We start from the raw sequence: 25,440 nt of genomic DNA on the forward strand, positions 1-25,440 counted from the left end.
TCGTTGGCCATCAAGTATACCTAAGCCAGACCTAACTGAGTGCTTTCTGTTTTCGACGATCCAAGGGGAATTAATGGGAGCTATTTAGAAGTAAAGTGGAACTCGATGTTTTATGGTGTACTTTATTTATCCGGATGTGTGATCAGAGGGTGAAAAATTAAAGGTTGACTCTCGGTGGAGGTTTGGAATTTCTCCGACACTTTGAGTCGACTTAACAAACGCGAAAGTTTCGTTTTAACGTTTGTATCGTCAAATGACAAACTTTGGAACTTCGTTAATTTCACGGATTATTCGACGAGACACGAATTTCTCGCATCGTCATCTCGTTATAGAAATTCTTCGCGAGTCACTCAAATTCAAACTGCGTTTCGTTTCCGCTAGCACTGGAATTTCAAGTTATTAATACACTCGGGGTAAATATTCTCCAAGCAAACAATGTCAATCCCAACGTTGTGATACAAAACCAGAAGTTCGACGGTTAGGGCCACATCGATCATAAATTAGGAGATGCTGCGCGCGACTACCGTGAAACATTTTCCCATTTCCCTTCAAGTGCCTCTCCACCCTTTTCCTTGACTTTTCTCCCTTTATTTACCTTTTCGTGACCTGCTCTTGTAGACACCACCACGATGCCTTCGATTATCCGTTACAAATTCTAAATATCGAAAACTGTACTAAACATGTCTCATTTTTCTTTGAGATATTCACAAATAAATGTACACACGATATAATTTTTTAAGGGATGAAGAATTTGTTACGAATACAGTTCAGAAGCACAAGTCATTGAAGTTCGTACTCGTTACAGAATCACAGCGATGTTTACCACGAAGTTAGCATAACATTCATTACGACACCATATAATTTCCCTGTCAACCTACAAAACAATTCTCTCGACATTACCTTAGTGTGCCTCAAGAGACCTTTAAACGCTAGTATTTTATAACTAATCTAGGTAGTTTCGTACGTTGGGGAAGATATAATGTTAACAAAGGGGAACATGGTAACTTTGTCAGTGATAACTTCTACTTACATAGAATAAATCTTGTAAAATAATACTGTATAAAATTAAAACACTTTTGTCACAATCATTTATTTTAATCTACTACTCTTATTTATTTTTTTTTTGACATTTACAACATACTTTTACGAGCTTCTGTCATCGATTTACTTTCCAAACAATTTATCGATCGACTCCTGTAAAAAGACTTTTCGCCTATTCACTCCAATTTGACCATCCTGTTACAAACGAAGAATATGCATTAGCAACCATGTCTGCTAATCTCTCGAGCTTTTACAGAGGTCACCTTTGATTTACGCGTTTACATGAATAGTACACGTGAATAGCTACTTTGGGACACTGAGATGTTCAGTTACGAACACGTTACTATGAGTCAAAGGTACCTAAAGCCTAGTGACTATAATACACGAGGTCTCACGTAACGCAGCATTTCTCGGAAAATTTCAACGACGCTCTCAGGATAACCTTTTCGAAGCAGACCGTCCACTTTGTGCCTTCTTAGGCGAGTACGTATGCACCTCTATCCAAATGTGAGAGCCGAGGGCTCGTTCTCGACGTCAAAGGGCCGCGAATCAACGTGGCGGCAGACCGGCAAGTTACAATTACACAGAGAATACCTCGGAAGACGAACGCTCGTTTCGTCTGCAGGAAATTAAAATGGAATTTCGAGGCTGACTGCACCGAATAAGATGTCTTCTTTTCATATTCCACCGTGGAGAAAAGAAACTTCACAGACGCTTACTCGGTACCACGCGGGACAAAGAATCGTAGAATTTTAATTTCAACGCGAAGAATGTCGAAATACGCGAAATATTTACAGCTTTTCCTGGAATTTATAAGAAGAGACAAATTCGATCGAAGGGTTGCAACTGTATTGGCTACTCTGCAGTAAAGAATCTTTCGAATAACCCACTTTACGTTTTGTTAATATTCGTTGTTGCGGTCACACCTTGCGAAAGAAAGATATTAAGATATTATGATCGCTCGAATTAAAAGTTTCGTATTTTAATTAAAGTATTTCACTATTTCACTAGTTGTACCAGTATCGTTATTACATCTAACAATAGGTCAGACACTCGTCTAAAGTGTTTCGTATTGTAAGATTATTTCGTACAAAATGTCCATCAAAATCAAAATAAGGCTTTTCGTAACCAATGCTAAAATTCTGTTTATTCTCGAGAAAACTCACCGATCGAAGAATTATTGAAACATTAAACAACGTGTCAATTCGTAAATTGTATACAAACTAGATATCGAACGTTACAAATAACAGCTAATCTTTTTCGGGTACACGGTACACCCAACGAATAGAAGAGATTTCTTCCATATAAAAGAAAAACCCATCGTCGAATCGACATCGAATTTTCAAGAATCATTGAAAGATTTCTATCTTTGAGTCGTCGCGCCATTCATCGGACACCTCGGAGACTCCGGATTATCGATACAAGTTTCGGGCCAACAAAAATTGAGATGTGAAAATACACATAAGAGCCTATTCATCGAAGTTTCCCGACCGCGATTTACGTATTTTCGATACGGGCGATAAAATCGCGTGTATTGTGCTTGTATCACGATGAAAACCGAATCCCGTAAATCGTCGAGTGGATCAACTGGAGCGTCGAGGAAAAGCTTCGGATCGAGTGGCTGGTATCACAGTGGGTATCGCGCGACAACGAACCGTCTTCGAACATTGCGAGCGGCGACGTCTCGCTACGTAAAAGGAGTTTCTGGTAGCGCGATACCGCCGTAATAAGAGACATTTCGCGGTCTGAATCACCCGGAAGAGGATACCGCGATGATCCGTGTTGATGGAGGGGCCTCGAGGCAATGGTCTTCCCGCGACGCGTGATCTCGCCCGAACACGCCGCGAAAATCGGTTACCGGCTCCCGAGTAAACTCGGATGTAAAGCCGCGCAAAGTGCATCGCGACGAATACAGTGCAGACTGGGAATAAAATTTCGGCTGAATTATTCAGACGACGTTATCGCTGTATACCGTCCATTACCATCGGCCCGTGGACGTTACTATTCATAGAATTTATTATAAATCGATCGCCGTGCCCGACAATGCAATTTTTACCCATCCGCGTGGAATTATTAAAAATATTTGAACCGTTTCGCGGGTGGGAAAAAAAAAAACCAACTGCTCGGATATAATGAAATTAAATCGGGAGTAAACAAACGTGTCCACTTTACGTAATGGATTGCTACGCGATAGTTTCATCGAATCTGGTTTTTTTTTATTAATAGAGAAGTAATCGGAGTTTTAGTTAGTTAGTTTCGAGCGTGGAATTTTTATTAGAGAAACAAATTGCAGTTGGTTTATTGTGCAGTCTGCGTACTGGGGTTAGGTCCTGTTGGCTTGTTATTATGAAGACTTAATCGTATCGGTATCTTTTTGCTTTTTTTTTTTTGTTATGAAATCTGTTAACGAGTCTGGGTCTTTGTCCGAATCAATCTACGAATTACTATATTTTGTAGTATTTTATAATGATTTTGGAAGTTTTCCATAGATTCTTTCTATTGTTGTGTTAAAACTTTGCAAAGGGGTACGGAATACATTGTTAGTCTACTATGGTTTCTTATGGCACATTAAATGGGTATAGGTAGACTAGTGTGATTGATTGTATACTTGTTCGCTCGCGTAAATATCACGAAACGTCGACGTCAAGGAACACTGAAATATAATCTGTTCCATTAGTGAAGTAGAAGTTCCCAAATATGTTTCTGACAATCTTCGTTCCCTTCTAGAAACTCCAAGGAAACACGATAACAGTGATCTTGTTATAACTTCGGGCATAGTATGTCGAATTAATCCGAATATCTGTTTATTGTATTTCTCGCTCGACCCAAACATTCAGTGGTACGTGTTAAATCGTGGCAAAAGTTTCGCGGACATAAAATTGGAGTTGAATTTTTTAAAACACCCTGTACACCAGTGTTTTTCAAAGCGGAGAAGCGAGACTCCTAAGGGAGACATACAATCCAAGTGGGCGTGGGACGAAATATTTAACGTAAGAAAAATGTGGAGAACTTACACATCTACTTAACAATTGTAAAAGTATATTTTTCTTGTACCGCTTAAAATGGATCTACTTTTTATCTTTAGTAGCTTAAAGAAGGACTTTTTATTTTTAGAAGGAAGCTTAAAAAATTTAGAAATTTGCACACTTACCAGCGTAACTATTTTCCATTTTTCCACGATGTTTCAGAATTCTCATGTTTATTAATCAAAGCCAGATCGGTAAACCTGTTACACATTGGATATTTGGAAAAGTTTATCATTTCCTTATAATCATACAAAGTCATCGACATTTTAACTGCACCATGAATATAAATATATTGTAAAGTATATTTCGAATTAATATGTATTATAGCAATAAAAATATTAAATATCACCATTATGGCATTTCACTTATTCCTAAAATATGATTAATCTTTTTGGAGTTTCTTTCAATTATTTTGAACGATTTCACTTTTCTCTATAAATTATATTGTGTTTACTCACATAGCTAGGAATACTATAAGTAACATATACAATCTTAATACGAAGATTATTGAAACGAACATGACTTATATGAGAGCCTAATCTGTGGTTCAAGAGATCAGAAATCAGAAATGAATGGAGTTCAGAAATACCTATCGATCGTTATGGTGGAATGATACTGTATCGATCCCAAGCATTTTTAGACAGATTACGGAGATTGTTCGTCAATCGCTGGCAGCCTTCTTTGCTAATCTGCTCGGTGTTATCCGATCGATAAATGGAAAACTTCGGGAAAAGCGGCGATTGTAATTTTGCGAGCAAGTTGTCAGTGGACGCGTTGTATTTCCGTCTTGTGACATGTTTGGCTTCGATAAGACCGATCACGTTGACGTGGAGTATCGTAATCCTTTCCGATACTCGGTTCGATCAACGTAGTTGCGCCTGGAGTCCCGTGGAATATTTATTGGAGGATTGACTGGACAGTAGTATTCTTTTTCACAAATTGTGGTGTGTCGTTCGCCTGTTGCTCGAATATGAAAAATAGGAAAACACACGACGCTCGATCGATTTCTCGATTTGTTTGCGCGTATAGTATTCTAAATATTTTTTAGAGAATTTACAATACAGGGTACGATACATCGAAAGGTACAGATTGCTTAACAAAAAATTAGAAGATAAAGATAGAAAGAAAATCCGCCGTTTCATTTTTAGAAAATTAAAATTGTCAAAGTTGCTAATTATTCGTAGGTGTTTAAATACAAAAATCAAGAGAAAGTAAATCGGTAATAGTTACGTACCAGTTTATTGCACGTTAACGAATAGTTTTATAGAATTTACAATACAGGGTACTACGATACATCGAAAGGTACAGATTGCTTAACAAAAAATTAGAAGATAAAGATAGAAAGAAAATCCGCTATTTCATTTTTAAATTAAAATTGTCAAAGTTGCTAATTATTCGTAGGTGTTTAAATAAAAAAATCAAGGAAAAGTAAATCGGTAATAGTTACGTACCAGTTTATTGCACGTTAACGAATAGTTTTATAGAATTTACAATACAGGGTACTACGATACATCGAAAGGTATATATTGCTTAACAAAAAATTAGAAGATAAAGATAGAAAGAAAATCCGCTGTTTGATTTTTAGAAAATTAAAATTGTCAAAGTTACTAATTATTCGTAGGTGTTTAAATACAAAAATGAAGAAAAAGTAAATCGGTAATAGTTACGTACCAGTTTATTGCACGTTAACGAATAGTTTTAGGCAACGATTCTGTAAAAAGCTTCGTTTCGGTGAAATTTATATTTGTTATATTGTTCCAATACGTACCTACTGAGAGAAGGAAAGTTTCGATGGTGTGTGAATTTCGCCAATATTGGCGCATTTTTTCGCAGAATTGTTCTTCGCGCGTCCATTGCTCATTTAACAGGAAGTTGAGTAAAAAGTGCAAGTTAAATTTGTAGTAAAATTTTCGCTCGGAGATATTATCGTGTATTCTGTTCGACAGCGGTGTCGAGCGTTTTTAATTAATTCGTCGCTTCTGTGCGCCATGAAATTAATTTCTCGTTCAAACGGTGCTCGGAAAATTTATGGTCGTAAAATATTTCATCCAATCACGCCTCGATTCGCGTGATATTTCTAGAAAACTGCTCGTCCTTACAGGTTTAAATAATGATCACTCTATCCATTCGTTTTCAACTCTAATGATCGCGTAATTTACGGCAATTCAAGTGTGTACGTTCAGCGAAATATCGTTGCTAATAAAATCTCAATTACATTCGCGAATTCTTTGCCTCGTTTTTGTCAAGCACGATTATGTGACACGTTTCGCTTTGTGTCGATGATAATTCTGTGAATACGTAATACATCGTCGCGTACAACGGACCGGTTGAGTTTCATTTATTTAATTAAGTTTTCTCGTTGCCCGGAACGCAATTAGAATTAAAAATTTGACGATCGAAGCGAAATTATTCCTCGTTACGTTTTATTTAGGTTCGTCGTGCCGTGTTCAACGTTATCGACCCTTGTCGTAGGTCCTTATCGAAAACAATTATAATAAACACGAATAGAAAAAAAAAATTCTACGTATACTGGAATAAACTTACAACAATGGTTTTTCTTTTCTCTGTAACTTGCACGTTATGGTTTTTCTTAATAGGTAACAATATTATGTTAAAACGCTGATTTTATCGATTTAAATTTAACATACGAAGACTATTAAAATGCAACTTGTATACATATATCTTTGGTAACTCTGTATTCGCCCATTAGATACATGTAACCTATTTTACGTATTAATGAGTCCGAAAATTAGAATTACCAATTCACTTTAATATAAATCTTAATTAACGTATTTTAAATTAGGACACATTCGACCGAGAAATTATACACAGTTTATTTAAATATCGAGGTAGATGGATGGAACAAGATAGGCGTGAATTTTCACAAAAATAATATTTCGATCTATGCAAAATAGATTAAAATTTTAAAGAAAATCGATAGAATATCCAATCGTGTATTAAATTATTCTAATTAAGTTTATACCAAGTAGATATTGACTTTGAGCCGATAATTTTGTATTCCTCTTATTACTTCTTCATGGAAAAAATATTCCTGTTAGATAAACCATATACAATCTCTTTGTCGAAAGCATCCGCGGCTAAAATATTTTAAGATGTATATTAAAATGAATTAGAATTGATAATTCACCTATTTGCTACCTACGTTGGCATATCAGTACATTTTGTAAATCTTAAATATTGAACTTATATCTGTGTCTTATCAAGCCAGTAAGTACTACACCGAATAATCTCCTTTGTCACTTTCCACTTCATTCACTCCACCTATCTTTAATTTGAAATTTTTTAATTTTTCGATTGCAACATTGTTGACATTCTCTTTATTCACACGGAACCACAACAAGAATCGAAAAGATTACGAGTTAGAAATATATTCACGAAACACCTTTTTCCCCGTGATTCGTTAAAAGAACATCCCTTGGCGCGTGCCAATTTGACAACTTGCCTATCTTCAACAGTAACCACAACAAGAATGGAAAAGATTACGAGTTAGAAATATATTCACGAAACACCTTTTTCCCCGTGATTCGTTAAAAGAACATCCCTTGGCGCGTGCCAATTTGACAACTTGCCTATCTTCAACAGTAACCACAACAAGAATGGAAAAGATTACGAGTTAGAAATATATTCACGAAACACCTTTTTCCCCGTGATTCGTTAAAAGAACATCCCTTGGCGCGTGCCAATTTGACAACTTGCCTATCTTCAACAGTAACCACAACAAGAATGGAAAAGATTACGAGTTAGAAATATATTCACGAAACACCTTTTTCCCCGTGGTTCGTTAAAAGAACATCCCTTGGCGCGTGCCAATTTGACAACTTGCCTATCTTCAACAGTAACCACAACAAGAATCGAAAAGATTACGAGTTAGAAATATATACACGAAACACCTTTTTCCCCGTGGTTCGTTAAAAGAACATCCCTTCGCGCGTGCCAATTTGACAACTTGGCTATCTTCAACAGTAACGTTTCGCACATTCTGAATGCGAAGCGCGTCAGAGAGCATAACGAATCACAGCGGCGATTAATCAGACCGCTAACGATAACGAATCCGCGTGGAAAAAGCACTGTTTGCGTCGTTTCAGCGCGCGGAATTGCGAGCCAAAAATTCGACGATGAATTCGAATGGAATCCGATGTACGCTTTAAATTCGCCTGGCCCTTAAACGAAACACGTGTATTGTTCGAAGCGAGGGAGAATATCGCGGGAAATGGGGCTCGAAATACCACCGTGTTCGCGCATAATTAGATGCTCGAATAAAGAAAAAAGTGCACCGTGGGTTGTGGTGGGGGTGTTCAACGAAGAGTTAATTACGAGTCACTAGCCGCTGCGATTCAATTTGTACTCTCGGTATCAAAGTGAACTCCCGACCATCGCGAAAAGAGGGCTCGATGAGATTATTGACCGCTTCGAAGGATATCGAGTTTTCGAATATCGGTGGCTACCTTACGGGAACGGAAATTTCCACCGGGGAGGGGAAAAAAAAAATGGCAGAACCTCTGACGCAATAAAAAAGGTTACGATTCGGTCGAATCACACGATCGTTGGTTTTACAGTTTCAGAGTTGTTTGAGATACGCCTTTACGACGTTAAACGTTTCAAAGAAGCACGAAAGATAAGAACTGTTACGCGAGCGTACCTTTTCCGAAGGTTTCTCTTAATTTTTAGGGCTGAGTACGAATTCACCAATAACAAGCTCCGTTTGGTTTTACTCCGCGAGATAGTCGTTTCGTGCTACGTTACGTAGAGTTTACACGCGTTATTGATTCGAACTTTAGGGTACGGTGGGTATCATCGAACGGAACGAGAAAAATCTTAACAAACGCGTGAATTTTATGTTTGATTTTAATTTTAATTTCGAATTAAATGTACTCTCCAGTAGAAGACGAACTTTATCCGAACTTTGGACTTAGATATTTTCTATTTTTTATTTACCCGTCGAGATGTTTTCGATGATCGATCTAAAAGCGGTACGTCCCCTTTTTTCATTTTTTTAAATATTCTTGAAGACGGTTGGGTAAACGTATATTTAAAAATATTTACTCTAGATATTATGAATTATCACCAGGGAGAGTCGTTTTTGCAAACAGTTTTTACTTTCTTAGATAATCTGAAAGAGCAATGTTGCGTAACACAAGAAGGAACGTAAAATAAATATGTTCATTACGAGTACGCGTGTAATTATGAAACATTTTTATAGTTGAAAAATATACTTGCATAGTAAAATGTAGAATGTTATTAGTCACGGATGATAACATTACGTCGACAATATTTTTACAAACAGTAGTGTTTTCTAATGGAACGAAGTGTCGTGTTAAATTGTGAAAACATTATGATCCTCGTTTTACTTTGCTGTTTATTATTGTAGTTACTAAGCGCGGTTTCGCTTGTTTCTCCAGCGACTATATTTCCCGAAGTGTACTCGCACGTGCTTATGGAAATCATTGTGTTTGAAAACAACATTTCATTCGCTGTATAACCGACTCTGCGAACTTTGTGGAAGTTAACATCAGCTTGGGACGTGTTTCTGACTCTTTGTCAAGCTTCGGGCAAACAATGATCAATTAGGATTTCTGTATATGTATGTGTACGTTATACTCAAAATTTAGTAATGTTATGCGATACCCGATTCTAATAATAAATATTATTACAAAACTTGGGACGTGTTTCTGACTCTTTGTCAAGCTTCGGGCAAACAATGATCAATTAGGATTTCTGTATATGTATGTGTACGTTATACTCAAAATTTAGTAATGTTATGCGATACTCGATTCTAATAATAAATATTACAAAACAGTATTCCTTTGTATATTACATACAAGTGTAGTATTCCATTCGTGTATAACTCACAAAATACTACTGTTTGCCCATAAGAAGCTACTAAATGTTGAGAAAGCAAAACAGAAAATATCTGGTCGAACAGAAATATTCAATGAAAAATAATAAAGAACCGTTGTCACAATCGAGCCGATAGGTGTCACGGAGAATTAGAGTATTAACATATTAAAGTATTCGGCATATATAATTGCGTATCGATCTCGAAGAAGATCGTACTGGCGAAAATTCAATCCTCGTTCGACCGGTTAATTATCGTTTCGCGATAGAAAGAGCGAGCGAGTCTTGGAAGGAACATCTGCAAAGTGTCCGAGGCGAATTTTCGCGAAAGTTTGCTCATTTTCCAGACCGCTGTCGAGGCGGTCTAGGTGTACTTTTTCGAGCACGGTTCTCGCTTTAAAACGTGAAGTTACCCGTGGCAATTCCGTACGCAGATACGGCCACGATCGATTCGTTTCGATTCGATTGCGCTCGATTTCCTTCGGTGAGCGTGGAAATTTTATCTCGCGTGTATCGGCCTATCCAGTCGATGCTGTACGCGTCGCCGTTACGTCCACCGTTTAAAACAATATTATTCTTTGTGCTTTCAGGTTTCACCGATGCATTACCGTACCGTGGGTGGAAGAATCTGACGCCACCGCGGGGAAATATTTGCCTGAATTAAGTGCCACGCGAGACTCCCCTTAATGCCTCGTGACGAGCCGAAGGAACAGCAAAGTGACGCTTCTCGAGGAGGACGCGATCGAGCTATAAATCGTACCAGGGACGCGGTTACGATGCCGGACGAGTTACAAATATACCGTGGATATCGGTAGATACGTAGAAGGTCTTTCGTAGCCACGGAGACACCGGTGCCTAGCCGAGAACACTGCAGAAACGTTCGGATGGCGTACCGTCGCCGATATCGCGGCATCGAGTCGACATTTTTCAGCTAAATTATTGTTCGAGATATTTGTCGGGACGGTTTGGAGCAAGAGTGCACGGTATACATGTAAATTGACCGAGGCCGGTATTATCATGTAAAACGACGCGCGGTTATGTAAATTCGTTCGAATCGACGAGCCGAAGGTACGTTCCGCGCGATTGGCCCTTATCATGAGGCTGAAACGAGGAGGCACGATCGATTAGATGCGGGATCTTCAGCGCCGAGGGGATTTAATAACGCCGCGGGACACACGCCGAAAATGTCAATCGACCGTGACGGATTACCGGTAAGCTGGTTAAAAGTTAACACTTTCGCGAACGTGCGAGGTTGAGACCGTAAGGAATATTTACCGCGGCTTCCGTGGACGAATTGCTCGCTGTTAGAGAAAACTGGAACGCAAAGATCATAGAATCTACGATGTTCCAAATGTCACCGGTCGATTTACTTTTCGAACGGAACTCAAACGGTTCAAGTAATCTTGATGTTTCTTTTTTTATTTAAAAGTACAAACTTGGGAGTTCGTTATGGAACAAGATATCTTCGAAATAGACACCTAGGCTTTTTCTACGGACCCCAGATCTTTTCCCCAAATTTTTCAATGTTTTCGCACACTCACACGTTTCGATCAATTTCACACATTTATTTCATACGTTCAACGTTGTCTTTCGGCTCTAGAATTGTCTCTGAATTATCGAATAAGCTTTACCTTTGACGCGATCCCAAAGAAAAAAGTCCAAAGGTGTCGAATCGCACGATCTTGATAAAATCAGCCAAGTCCAGACTGTTAGATACACTTTACGTTTTTCTTTTTAAGTTTAATTACACGATTAAAAAGTATAATTTGTTTTTCATTCTTATTCACATTGCATTATGCTAGAACAAACATCTTTGCATCGTCTGGAGGCATTTATCGGTATGAAAATTCGTTGTCGCGTAAATATTAGAGTAGTTCCCAAGGAGTTAAACGTTTGGAGTATAGGTACATGCAAATTTGTGGTATATCCTACGTATTGTGTTCGGAGGATCGAAATAAGCAAAACGAGTCGTATAAACGTACAAGAGGGAGAGACAACGGATGCTAATAATTAAGAAAGTTGAACATTAGATATGTAGTAAACGCAACAATCGTCAGAAATGAAAAAAATATTTCATCGTACAAGATTCTCAAACGTACCTCCTGTATACTTATATGGATCGATTTTCTTAACCTGGAAAGTTTCTACAACTAATATCACCCTAGTGGTTACAGATCAGAATATTTTGTCTATTTTGTAGACAAAATTAGGCAAAAACTATTTTGTAGACAAAATTAGACAAAACCCCTTCCCAATTACGTACCCTGTACGTTTCAAAGACTCGTTTAATTCGTCGAAAGAATTTGAACTTTTCAAAGTTCCGTTAACACGATCCAAGACTCTCGAAAATCTCTCCTTCTCGAAAGTTCACAATGCGTCGATTATCATCGAGAGACGGACAGAGACCGAGTTTTCCAAGTCCTGAGTAGCAATTTAGAAAGAACCCCGAATCCGAAGAATAACCGTCCGTGTCATAAACTCTGTCCCTGTTGGTATCCTCGACAGCTGGAAATTTGTGTGTTACGAGTTCCGCGGAGACGTGTTTACGCGAAATACGTTCCGGCGGGGTCGAGTCACGTAACTGGTACCTCTTGTAGCTTCTTTTTACTCGCGAACGGAATGACGAGGAAGAATGTTCGGTGATTCGATGGAATCTAGCCTCGCGGTTCCTTGAACTTTTTGCTCGCTGTACGATTGGCCGCAAAAACTGTTTCTGGAGAAACAATTAACCATTTGTCTAGCGCTATGGATGCATACGTGCTTTTGAAGAAAGCTATCGGTCTGAACTCTGAACGTATATATACGTCCAGATATTCATGCAGATTGTGGACACGTACACGATGTCCATACGTTCGAAAATAACGTTCTCGTATTATTTAATTCGAGGCGAAAGAATTGCAATTAGAATTTAGTTGCACCTTGTACGTTCAATCGAAATTTACGCTAGCCAAAAAATATTTCTTGACCCGCATCATCCATCCGGATTGCTTCGATGAGTATCAGAGACTCAAAGGGTTAAGCACGACGAACCACTGAACTTAATTTCGAACACCCTTCTTTTTTTCAGCGACGCGTCGCAAGCTCGTTGAAATTTTCGAAAAGTATCGAGATTAAAACCACGCGATGGAGCGGAACATTTAAATCATACGTTCGATAACCCACTGAGCAGGTAATTTCAACGAACAAGATATATTCTATGTAAATATCAGTTGAATCGCGACTGACCGACTTAGTACGGAAATTATAGGGCTCCGATCCTCGCTGTATGGCGGAACAAGTACGAAAACTGGTGGAACACAATCCCGCGAATTTCGCCGGCTATACACACCGTCGTCGAAACATTGTTCTTAGATTTCGTTTAATGAAAAAAAAAAAAACCGTGACCCGATGGTCTCCTTTAACTGTTTCCACGGACTACGAAGAATTTGACCGAAATAAAATTATGTTCGTGATCTTTCACAGGGATGTACCTCGATGTATTTCGTCGGGCGAAATGTATTTTTGAAATTTCCACGGAGATAATACCTTGTTGCGTATTATTAAAAAAAAAACGGAAATAAATTGCAAAGAAAGTACTTCTTAAACGCAAGTTAATTTACATTTTGCTAATTTAACGCTTTGCGTACTTTACTGGTATTTTTCAGTGTCGTTAATTTGCTCGATTAATTGAGCGAAATTAAAATAGTAACGTTCGTTACTCGTTTATTATACGACACAAGGGAGATAGAAATTTACATTTTTCTCATCCAGGGTTTCGAATACCTCGAAATAACATCTTCCGGAGAAAATAAATCAAATAGTCGATCGTTCCCGCTAAAAGTCGTTCGCATTTCACGTACTTATCGCCAGTAGTCGAGCTTCGAGAAATATGCATCGATGTATATTCTTTTCCTGCAAATCGTACCAATCGACCCAAGTGAACTCCACAGGGGTTCAGAAGACACGAACGTTTACAGTCATCTTTTATACAAACCTCTTGGCAGATAATAGGCCAGAATCTGATTAAACTCGACAACCTCTACACTCTAAGCCCCCTGTGATCCAAAATGAAACACTCCTCGAGACGGTCCTTTTCTCTCGTAAGATAAAAAACGAACATTTCTATCTCTTTCGCTCGATTTCATTTTCTACGCGATCTCGATACCGCGCGCACAGTTATTATCCGTTAATATTTTCAATCTGTCGCGAATTGAAGTTCGACGACGTAGTTCGAATCTCGTAACCGAGCTCATCGAACTTGTGCCCGGACTCCATCGAACTTCCAAACTCGCGCACGGTCCCGTCAAAATTCGTAACCGCGGCGCACCATCGTTGTTGGAAAAATCACGGGAAAGCTCGTGCACGGACAGTTTCAAATATCGCGTACTCGAGCACAGACACGAGGGTGAATTTGCGGCCGACCGAAACGAAGGGTTGAATTGCGATTCCGAGAATTTAGTGGCGGCCAGATCGAAGTTTGCTTTCGGTATGATAGGACCGCTATCGCGGGGCACGACAAAGAAAATGACGAAGCCGCGGGTTGTGTGCGCGTGTGCGATTCGTGGTCACGATCGAGCCTTCCGTGACTCGGCAACGTTAATTAGCGCTTTACTACCCTTAAGTTCGAGCCTCGCTGGAATTGCTGGCCGCCGCCACGGCTTCGCTCGCATAAACTTCATACGACACCTTGAACGGACCCCGTGAATGCAATCGTAACGATTCCATTCGCGAAACGGGAACGCGCGCGGGATAACGCTTTATCGAGTACACGTAAGTGGATATTGCCCTCTGATACAAATTTCGAAACGCGGCACGTATTGACACGGATCTAACCCAAAGTGTAACGCGTTCTCGACACACGCGGTTCATTCGTTTCGGAGCTTTCCGTGTAAGTCGAGGACGTACAAACACGATGTATCACAGGGGGGAAGAATAGATCGATTCCGGGTAGTACGAGTGAGGGGAATATGGACTTGATCGAGTAAACTTTAGTCACAAGCCTCGGGATGATCGAGTGTATCGCCGGACTTTTCAAAGGTTCACTGAAATTAAACGGATCTGTAGGAATTGTTTTTTTGAAAGGAAGAGTTAGGGAAAAGAACATTTCATTCGATACGCGTAAAGTGTAGGGACACGAGTAATAGTACAGCCCTGTATCTACGAATCCGTGTAACTCGTAAACTGTACAGTAAAACGGCAGAAAAATAGCACTTGGAACTCTTGTAACGTCTATAAATGCAACGATGCGTCTGCAATGTGCAGTTGTCCTTTCTTCTCAATGCAACCGTGTATTTCTTTCTTTTAACTACATCGGTTTTTCTTATCTTACTACCTGTGAAAATATAATATAATTATAATTATATTGTATTTTCGTACATAATGAGGGGAGAATATAATATATAATAATAAACAGGTATTCGAAAATTGAACACTTCTCCAGGTATTTAAACTCTCGTACGAAGCGTAGATCGTACAAGAAAGTGTGTGAACGCACCACAGATTTCATTCGGTTAATGGTTAATAAACGGTAGTCGATGAACGAAATAATCAGTGGACGACAATTAATAATCCACGGTTGGTAACCGAAGATCTACGAGGGATCGGATTGCTGAAAGTTGATCCCGTTTCCGCGATTCCGGCTAAGCGTAGAACAACCAATCTCTTGGAGAACCTTCGTGCAGTCCCTTAAAAGCCTCTCAAGTTTGTTTACCATATATAACATATCGCGAAGCTAACTAAAACCCCGTTGCCGGCTCAATTCTCCAAACAGCACGCCCACCAGCCGCAGATACATTAAGAGCTAAGTGCTCTCTGAAGCCAGACACGAGATCGCTTCTCCGGTGTATCGAGCGTACGTACGTGCCACAGGCGTCGGTGGAAGCATTTTCAAAAATTACCCATCGTTTGAGAATGCGCTCACGTACGCGCGGAATCGTGGCTGGAAAAACGAAGACCGTGAAACAGCGGCCGGTTAAAGTTCCCCGGTTCATTTCGGAAGCTCATAAAGCGTTGTTTATAGCCGTCAGGACCTAGGTTAACACCGTGGAACCCGCGTATCCGTGTTTCATCATCGGCGGAGGACGCCACTCGTCGTGGATTTCACCCACAGTTCGCCGGCAACCGGTTCGTAAACACTGTTCAACGTAACTCCGTGTCGGGCTATTTATCAGATCGTAGCTTTTGCTTCGGGATCGTGCGGTGCTAGCTGAGCACGTAATTTTCACTTCTACCGGGTGGCCATTGAAGAGAACACGACCGAGTAACCACTACGTTGGAAAGTATTGTATCGTATAAATAGCTCGCAGAGAAAAGAGAATTCTATTTGTTTTCATTCTTGCCAATTACGATGTACAACTTAACGAGCCACTGTCTTTGAAACGGGATGAAACGATTCATAGGAGCACGCGTTCTCGACGATTGAACGGTGTCCGTGCGTGTAGACCCCGGTTCGATGTTACGATTGATCGTATGAATAGCTCGTCGCGGGGGAAAGAATCACTATTCTATTTATTTTCATTCTTGGCAATTACGATGTACAATTTAACGAGTCACTGACTTCGAAACGGAATAAAACGATTCTTTGGAGCGCGCGTTCTCGAGAATTCAACGGTGTCCGTGCGTGTAGACCCCGGTTCGATGTTACGATTGATCGTATAAATAGCTCGTCGCGGAGAAAAGAATTACTATTCTATTTATTTTCCTTCTTGGCAATTAGGATGTACAACTTAACGAGTCGCTGGCTTTGAAACGGAATAAAACGATTCTTCGGAACTCGCGTTCTCGAGGATTGAACGGTGTCCGTGCGTGTAGACCCCGGTTCGATGTTACGATTGATCGTATAAATAGCTCGTCGCGGAGAAAAGAATTACTATTCTATTTATTTTCCTTCTTGGCAATTAGGATGTACAACTTAACGAGCCACTGTCTTTGAAACGGAATAAAACGTTTCTTCGGAGCTCGCGTTCTCGAGAATTCAACGGTGTCCGTGCGTGTAGACCCCGGTTCGATGTTGCGATTGATGGTTGGTCTACGTGTATAGCGTGGGATCGAGTATGTGTAAATACACGAGTGCAGCTGAATCATTTCATTCGTTACGTGCCAGCGAAGATTATTAATGTTTGCAGATGGTCGAGAGAGATTATAGTTTTCTTGAATGGTAATGAAAATTATCTAAGCGTGAAGCGTAAATACGCTAATTTTCATAATTTCGTCTCTTCTTTTACACGTTCGTGCATACATATTTGCGCAACTTTAGAATGTTTTTAGTTATTAATAATAAGGAGATCGATTACCAGCGATTTGATCTTTTTTCATGCAATTTATTACAAATTTTATTTATTATTTCTCTTTTTATTTGTACAATATTTTGTATTTGCATCAATTTTGAAAGCAATCGCTGCTAGCAGGTATTATATCGTATTAAAATCTTGTAATAGAAAACAATTTCGGGTAACAATGGCCGACACAAACTAAAAGTAAATAGTAAGTTTTTGTTCGAGTTGGTAAGTAATACGAGAATGTATAATATTTATTTACGGCGCGATACGAAATCGAGCACGTCAAGTGTGAAATCGGATGATAAATGGAAGTAGCGAATTTCAATTTCAAACGTCCCGTATATCGACTTGGGCATTTCCATTTCCCATTATCTACAAATATGACTTTTGGTAAATTAAAAAATATGGTATGTTTATATGAAACGTTTAACACACGACAACCGTTGCGGTTACACGACACACGAAAATGAATAAGCACGAACAGCCATTACTCATTCCTCACGCGCTCACTGTAAAGCGATATTTTACGAGAGTGCGCTACGATGAAAATGTATGGAGTAGGTACACAAAAAAATGGAGAAATGCAAAATAATTAATCTTTTTGTTGAGTTAAGGCACGTTTTAAAACGGGTTATGTATGAGGCATCAGCTGCAGGATTTTGCGATCATATTATACAAAGTGTTTCGCTAAGTAATACCAGATAACGTAACTTTTCTAAAAGGGTCGAACCGTTTGAACGAATTCATTGTTTAAAGTATATTTGTCATTTCTATATTCGTTATAATTCATATTTTAAATGTGGCAAATAATGTGTCATTGAAATTACGTCTTATGCAGTGATTTTGGGAAGCATGTACTACTGAGTGCTTTTTCAAGCCCTTCCAAATAGAAAAATTATATTTTTTACACATATTTTTGACAATATTAATATAACTTTGAAAATTTTTAACTCCAAAATGCATTTTTTTTTAACATGGTTTTATAGTAAATGTAAAAATGAATTCAGCGACGTAAACTATATTACGTCGTTACTATTATTACAGACTACAAAACTGTATTTTTTTAAATAATTCTATGTAATTCTAGTATTAATAATGTCAAATTTTATGTTGATCGTAGTTTTAACATCCTTAAAAAGACGCGAATTCGAAAGAAACAAGTTCTCTTTGTTCGTCGCTTTCAAAATCAAGAGACAAAATTATTTCAAACGATTACCGAGTCACTCTATACGTCAAATCTCCGGTATAGCGATATTTTAAACATCCGCGGAGCAAAAATATTTTTACAATTACCGGGACGGTATAGCATTGTTGCTGGAGAAAGCACGGTTAAGCTTTGAAAGGCGATACCACGGAAATTGATTTTGTAATCTGAACGCACTATACTCTGAGAGAAGTTAAACTATATTGAACTCATATTTTCGTTGGGAAATTCTAAATATCGATGCAAATACTGTTAGCAGAAAATGTTATTTAAAATTATGTAAATTACCGGTCTTTAATACTTTTTATGTAGTTTTCCGGTGTCCTTTTCCAAAGGTAATTACGAAGAATTTATAATAGAAAAAATATGCAAATGAATTGTTACTTTAAAGTTGGTGCATATTAACAGGGTAAAAATGTACGCATATTTGTATGCACTCGTGGATCGTGTACGTAATTCAAATTCTCGCAGTTTGCGAGGTCACCGTTAAAAATGCAATACAGAATCAAATACTATAGGAAGTGATCGCCGTTGTTTAATTTCCTGTCGTATTATTCTTTACGAAGATTTGTTCTATTAACGTCGTTTGCAATTTAAAACAAACATAATAAGAGTAAAATCAAATTGAAACTCAAGTACGTGTTAAGGCTATTAAAATGGAAATGAAATGAATGAATTTTATTCTCTTTTAGGGAATTAAAATTCTCTTTTATAAAAAATACACATACGAACCATTTAGTCGAGTGTAGGTCTTTAGTAATGAAATTTAAAATTCGTAGTATCTAATGTGATCTTCCGATTCGTTTATAATATTTCAATGAAGCAAAATAAACACCTCGCTAATATTTTGATCGTATATAACGATCAACGTTATTTTAACCAAAATATCAAATTCAAGAATCGATAAAATGTATATACTTCGTTAAAGTTATTATAAACCAGTGTTTTCCAAAATTTTCGAGAAACGTCCCCGTAACGAAAATAAGAAATTTCTGCGTGATAGAAATAGGTTTAAAATAATGACAGAAAAAATACTACTTCGGTTTCGAAATTTTTCTAGAACACAAATTTTCTTTCGCACTTCCTTAAAAATCGTCCCCACTCAAACTTCAGAAAACACTGCCATACACAATTAACCCTTCCGCTACGACAGTCAAGTATTATTACAAATTGTGAATTATACAACGTTTACGTCTTACGCCCGAAAAAGTTGCTTCCACGGTAATTTTCGAAAGAAAGAAACTTTCCTTTAAAGCAAGATATTTCAAGCTCTTGATAAACTTGCATTAATCGAACATTGACTCATCGTACGCAAGCGGTGTCCCGGGGAGAACGACCATAGTTACCCATCGTAGCGAAAGGGTGAACCCGAGTATCGATGTAATAAAAAAGCTGGAGGTAATCGAACGTGTTTCCAATTTTCAGCAGACCCGCGTCTCTCGGATACAAACATCCGGTGTTGTGTACGCGCATTTCCATTCTACAATTCCGCCCTCTAATCGCGGCAAATTAATTGAAATATATACGCGGAAAAACATCGTTCCCGGGAGACACCAGATACCGTTCGGTTGGATAATTATCGTCCGCTATCTCTAAACGTTTCCGTGTGCACGTGGCCATCCGGTTAGCCCTTTTAAAAGTAAGTTATAAACAGCAATCTCACCGTCTAATCCCATCCGGAGACGCTCACGGTAACCGAACTTTCTCGGGTTCAGCAGACGTATACCGAGAAAGGTTCAACGTTAGTCAGAACTGCTTAGCGTGTCGCTGTAACACGAGTTCCTCTTATTTCAACGGTGGCACGTAATGCAGCTTTCGCGTGCATTTCCATCGATCGGCCCGAATATCGCCGAAGTAATCTGCCGAGCGTTGGAAATAAAGGAACGGAATAACCGAGACGGTTCGGTGGCTCTTTCATTCGCACCTTTCGTAAATCGTTCGAACACTTACCACGTGTTCCGACGGAATTGCCATAGTTACGATCGCGTTTCCCTCCTGGATTGGATATTCCTTCGACATATGCGAGGAACGTTCAGTTTTTGCGTTATACGGTGTTCAACCGACGCCGCTGAAGCGTTTCAACGCTGTAGAAGATTTGTACGATTGGGATCCAGACGAGAAACCTCGCGGATCGTTGGTTTTATAACAATCTATTCGGAGCTGTAAAAAACGAGATGGGAGTCGTATCGGTGGAAATCGTTCCATTTTTATTCGCGATATGCGTCTTGCGTTGATACAAGGTACCAGAACGATGAAATAACGAGTTGAACGATTTTTAGAATTTCTGATTTCGGAGCAACCGAGTGGCGCGGTGGCTCTCTCGTTCGGGCCTTTCTTAAATTGTTCTAATGCGTTTGTGTTACAGTGAAATATTTCTCGGACATGTGCAAGGGAGGTTCAGTTTTGTTGTTTAACGCGTTGAGCGCTGGAGAAGCTCTGTACAGTTGAAATCCGAACGAGAAGCCTCGCGGATGAGTTTTCGGTTTGCGTAACGATTTACAGTCTGCCTGATATCGTAAAAAGTGAAGTAATAGTCGTATCGGTGTAAACTTTTTTTTTTTATTCGCAATTCGCAGATGTTGAGCGATCGAGTAACAAGTGGAACGATTTTTGGAACTGTGAGGTCGTAATCCTCCTGACTACCCTCGTCACAGCGACTTTGATTGCCGTCATTATCGATCTGAGCGTTAGTGTTATAATTGGACGGTAGAACAATGGGATATTATTAAATTAAAAAATGTCCACGTCCGTGACAATGTTTCTATCATTTTTTTTTAATTCTTCGGAATCATCTCTCGAAAGTTTTGCACCGAGTCTTTGGTACAAAGCATTAGTGACGAATAAACACATTAGACTCAATCTTGATCACCAAGTATTAACTTAGTGGAGGATCCTCGAAACTCACCATTTCAACGCGGTTAAACTCATGCCTTGCAATCTCTAGAAGATTTGACGGATAAACGGGCCCAGCTAGCTCTCGATACAACACTCCAAATGATTTTTACGCAAACTTCACAGTGGGAGATTGCTCGAAATCTTCTTGCACGCGTTAACTTATAGTTACTCGCGTCAGAAGTTTGACTGAAGTTTAGTCGCATATGCCAGACTGGAGTAACTAACAGAAGGAGCTCTCTTGAGATGTTTCTGTGCCCGCTAGTTCTCAGTAATTCAAACTAAAAGCTCGTTTGATACTTGCTCGTATTCGGAATGAATTTGAAATGAGTTTTGCAATATGCAGTGCCAGTGCGTAATGCATTTACTCTGTAACGTTTAATAGATGTGACAGAGATTGATAATCCGTGAAATGGTTAACTTGTGTTAAGATCCTCGGTACCCTTTCCCTCGGTTTAACAGGACTGATAAAAAAGTATTTTCAGTTCAATCTATCTATCGATCTATTTTTTATATTTTTAAAAGCTCTTCCAGGTCTAGTTACAAGGATGCTTCCATGAACGAGAACTCAAAAGAGCCATTTTCGTTTAAATTTCGTCGACCTTTCTTTACACGATCCTTACAATCTACCACTTGATCTGTAAAAAGAGGTAGATCAAGTTTCTTTACATGAATCTCAAAGTTTCAAAATTTAAATTGCAACGAGAACGTTCCACTTGCACAGAGTGTACATAAACACACTCTCCAGTATCAGGAAGTCAATTAACCTTCGGTCATCTTCCAGTTAACTTCCGAGTGAACTATATTTCGTCACGAAATAACATCTCTCAGTCAACTTGGAGTTCCCTACATCCTTACCAATTAATTTCTTCGTGGCATTTCTTCTTTAACGACTTCTTGGACTTCACTGAGACAACTAAGATAAAAGTATATTTCCTTACGCATTGAAGACAAAACGAAGAAAATTGGCAATCAATTTTTCTCAAGATTGCATATTTCTGACCTAATCGGAGATACTTATCATCAGAGACTCCAGAACAATTTTCTTCGCAAGATGAAACTTCCACTTAATCCCCCGGCAGCCATGGTAGAATTAAATATTCGTTATCCCAAGGTATCGCTCATCGAAATCTCATTTCTATCGATTACCAAGTGCATACGTGCACTATGAATTTTCTTCGAACGTCGTCTATCGAATCCTCGTTTCTGTTCGTCCCTATCGCTGACCTAGCGTTAACGACAGCGAAGGACACGATCTGATAATAAATGGACAATCTTCGTCTTCTGCATAATAAGAAACCGTGGTTACGCGTTTGTGTTTGATATACGAGAAAATTTGATTTGATATATTGCCAACCGATCTCGCGTATACTAATGCTAATACGAGGTTCACACGCGAGCCACTTGAATCGCGATGCAGTAGGAATTTTGGGTTAAGTAGAATTGGAACTCGTTGCTTCAATGGCGTTATTTATACCGTGTCCGCATTCGAATTTTGCTGATTCTCATTTTACATCGATACTCGCTCGAACACGAGGTTTCCATTTTGTAATTAAAGCTTATTAGATGAAGAAATTTGTGGATGGATCGGTCTACGATGACCCAATTTTTATATTGAAAATTCTACAGTAATCTGCGTTGCGAATTGAAACTGAAACGGGTAACTGACTGAAATTTTCATGGAATTGGGACGCTTTGATTGCACATTTTTTTCTAATAAAATAAGTATTTTAAACTCTACGTTGATTACTAAAAGAGAATGCAGCTGGAACGAGAGTTCCTGTTCTTTCTTTCACAGGGATGCAATGTAATCGAATTTATGTTGGAACGACATTATGTCGTATCTGCATTTTTCAAAATTCCGTCGAATTGTTACAAATTAATCGAAGGAAGAATTCCACAAAAAGAATCATTTCAGGATTTTTATTAAAAGAAGTTTCATAAAATAGTAAAACTACCATACCATATTTATTGTATATAGGTATTATTTAACAATGTAATGACGTATTATCAATATGTTTATTTCAAAGAAAAAGGATGCAAAAATGAAAAGTATAAATAATAGAACTTTGTTGGTACAAATGAGCCAAATACTTATTTGTTCTCATTAGACAAAAATTTGTATTTTCTGTACTTTCTATTCAAACTAAAATGTTTATTTTCAAGATCTTTTATTTACCTATTTTCTCCGTGGCATGTGCTGCTGGAACATTTCTAAAAAAAAATTTCATAACTACTTTGACTCTTATTGCGATGCAAAAGAGAAAAAAAAGCTGATATCAGTATAAGTAGAACTGAAGCCAGTAAAAAGTTTCAAAAGTTGGATAGAATTATATCCATTTCTCGTATAAAAAAAAGGGATAGTTTTAATTTTCGAGATTATTGTTTCTATTGAGAACATCAAAGTACTGTAGGCACGTATCGAGTGGCTCTTTTATTACGCAATTAATTGATGCTTCAAAGATTTCGCAATTCACAGTCGATTTGTTGAATCCATTGTTCTAACATCCAATTATGACATTAATGCTCAGATCGATTATGACGTGTTACGGGAATTCTCTGAATAAGCTCACTTTGAATGAAATGTTACCGAATTTTGTTAATACGTTATAATATCTTTGAGACCTTAGTGATACGCCAATTATCCAGATTGAACCATTTTGGCTCGAAAATCCTTTGATGGCCGTGACCAGACAAACGGAATATCCTTGAACAGCCAACGTAATAACCTTTATGAATACTAGTAATATTCTAATGAAAGGAAGCTAATATGACTGTGTGAGTTGCAATCATTTTCTATTATCTTCTAGTAACAAAAACCGTATTTGAAGATTTTAAGGATCAAAGTAATTGATGCAAAGAATGTTGGACTTATTGTAATTTATTAAATTATAAAAATACAGGACGATCGGAATGAATTGTACACACTTTAACAAATTTATTCTGGAATGGATTATACTACAGAATAGTAAGAATTTGTAACGTTACAAAAAATTGCAAGAATTCCTTTAAAACAGGCTCTAGTTTCGTATCAGTCTTAGCTATTGAGCAATACATTTTTTAAAAATATTCTATTCGTTTTAAACTGCTCTGTTTTATCATCAAACACGATCGACTTGATTATCAATAACTTAACAGTGTTGATTGGTTCGAAATTGAATGTACAGTTGAAGTATCGACAAATTTGAGAGTTCATCGCTTCAAGTTTCAACATTCTCGATAGAAAGGTCGCATAGTTCATTGTGAATGTCCAAAAGTTAGAGTACTTTATTATAAAAGTTGAACAAATGCTATTCGTGATCTGAACCTCATTTAATAATAAGTCATAAGTATCGATTACTTTTCCCAAGACATTATTAGAACCCTGGACCCTGAATTAAGGTAATTTCCAGAAAACGAGTTCAAAGAGTTTATCTTCGTTTCAATGAATTAACTTTGATCTTCATCGTTATCATGAGTTGATCAGTGGTCGTGTTTCTTTCTATTCTCGCGAATTTTTAAATTACTCGAATTACCTTTTTTTAGACATTTCGATTGTAACCATTAATCAATCCGTAACACACGTAACGACGCTTTTACAATACTCCATGATAACAAAGGAAGCTATCTTCTGGCAACTTACTCGCACACCATAAACGGATCAGAATTTAATATGCCCTGGTCAATAATTATATTCCACCCTTTGTTCTGTAGAAACACGGTCTTGTGCGCGATTAGAGCTACGTCGGCTTGGTTTCGTTGAAGTGAGAATCATCGTACGAAGATTGACGTAACATTGAGATTCAAAACACTGGTGTTGAACATCGTTATCAAAGAAACTCTCGCACAAATCGTTTCTAAAGATAATATTTGGCTAAGATTCCTCAGCACATTCTACTAATTCTACCGATAAAAAATGTACAAACATAGAATCATAATTGCATTCTTTCCGAGTTACAGAAACATTTAAAGTTACACATTAGAGAACATTTTCCCATAGTTCAGTAAGATCGTAGAATATCGTTTAATTGTATCGATTCTTCGAATCTGATGACGAAATACACGTTTCACCGAGTTAAGAAGGCATCACGAAATACCCCATTTTTATTTCGCGTTGTTAGGATCCTGATTAAAAGACGTGTTTCTTTCGTCGGATAAAGGTAGAGCTTGCGTTGCCATTAGAAGG

At 38.2% G+C, this 25,440-nt stretch overlaps 1 protein-coding gene across 4 annotated transcripts in view; it reads left to right on the top strand.

The window, feature by feature from the left end:
• The window catches only part of 5-ht7 (5-hydroxytryptamine receptor 7), a 253,640-nt gene that overhangs the window by 54,126 nt on the left and 174,074 nt on the right, over positions 1-25,440 (top strand). For all 4 annotated transcript variants that reach the window (XM_076325887.1, XM_076325888.1, XM_076325889.1 and 1 more), the window contains exon 2: positions 10,514-11,134. The gene's annotated coding sequence lies outside the window, so the exon portion shown is untranslated. The remainder of the gene's footprint in view (positions 1-10,513; positions 11,135-25,440) is intronic.

This window comes from Ptiloglossa arizonensis, chromosome 13 (assembly GCF_051014685.1).
Source record: "Ptiloglossa arizonensis isolate GNS036 chromosome 13, iyPtiAriz1_principal, whole genome shotgun sequence".
Lineage (NCBI taxonomy): Eukaryota > Metazoa > Arthropoda > Insecta > Hymenoptera > Colletidae > Ptiloglossa > Ptiloglossa arizonensis.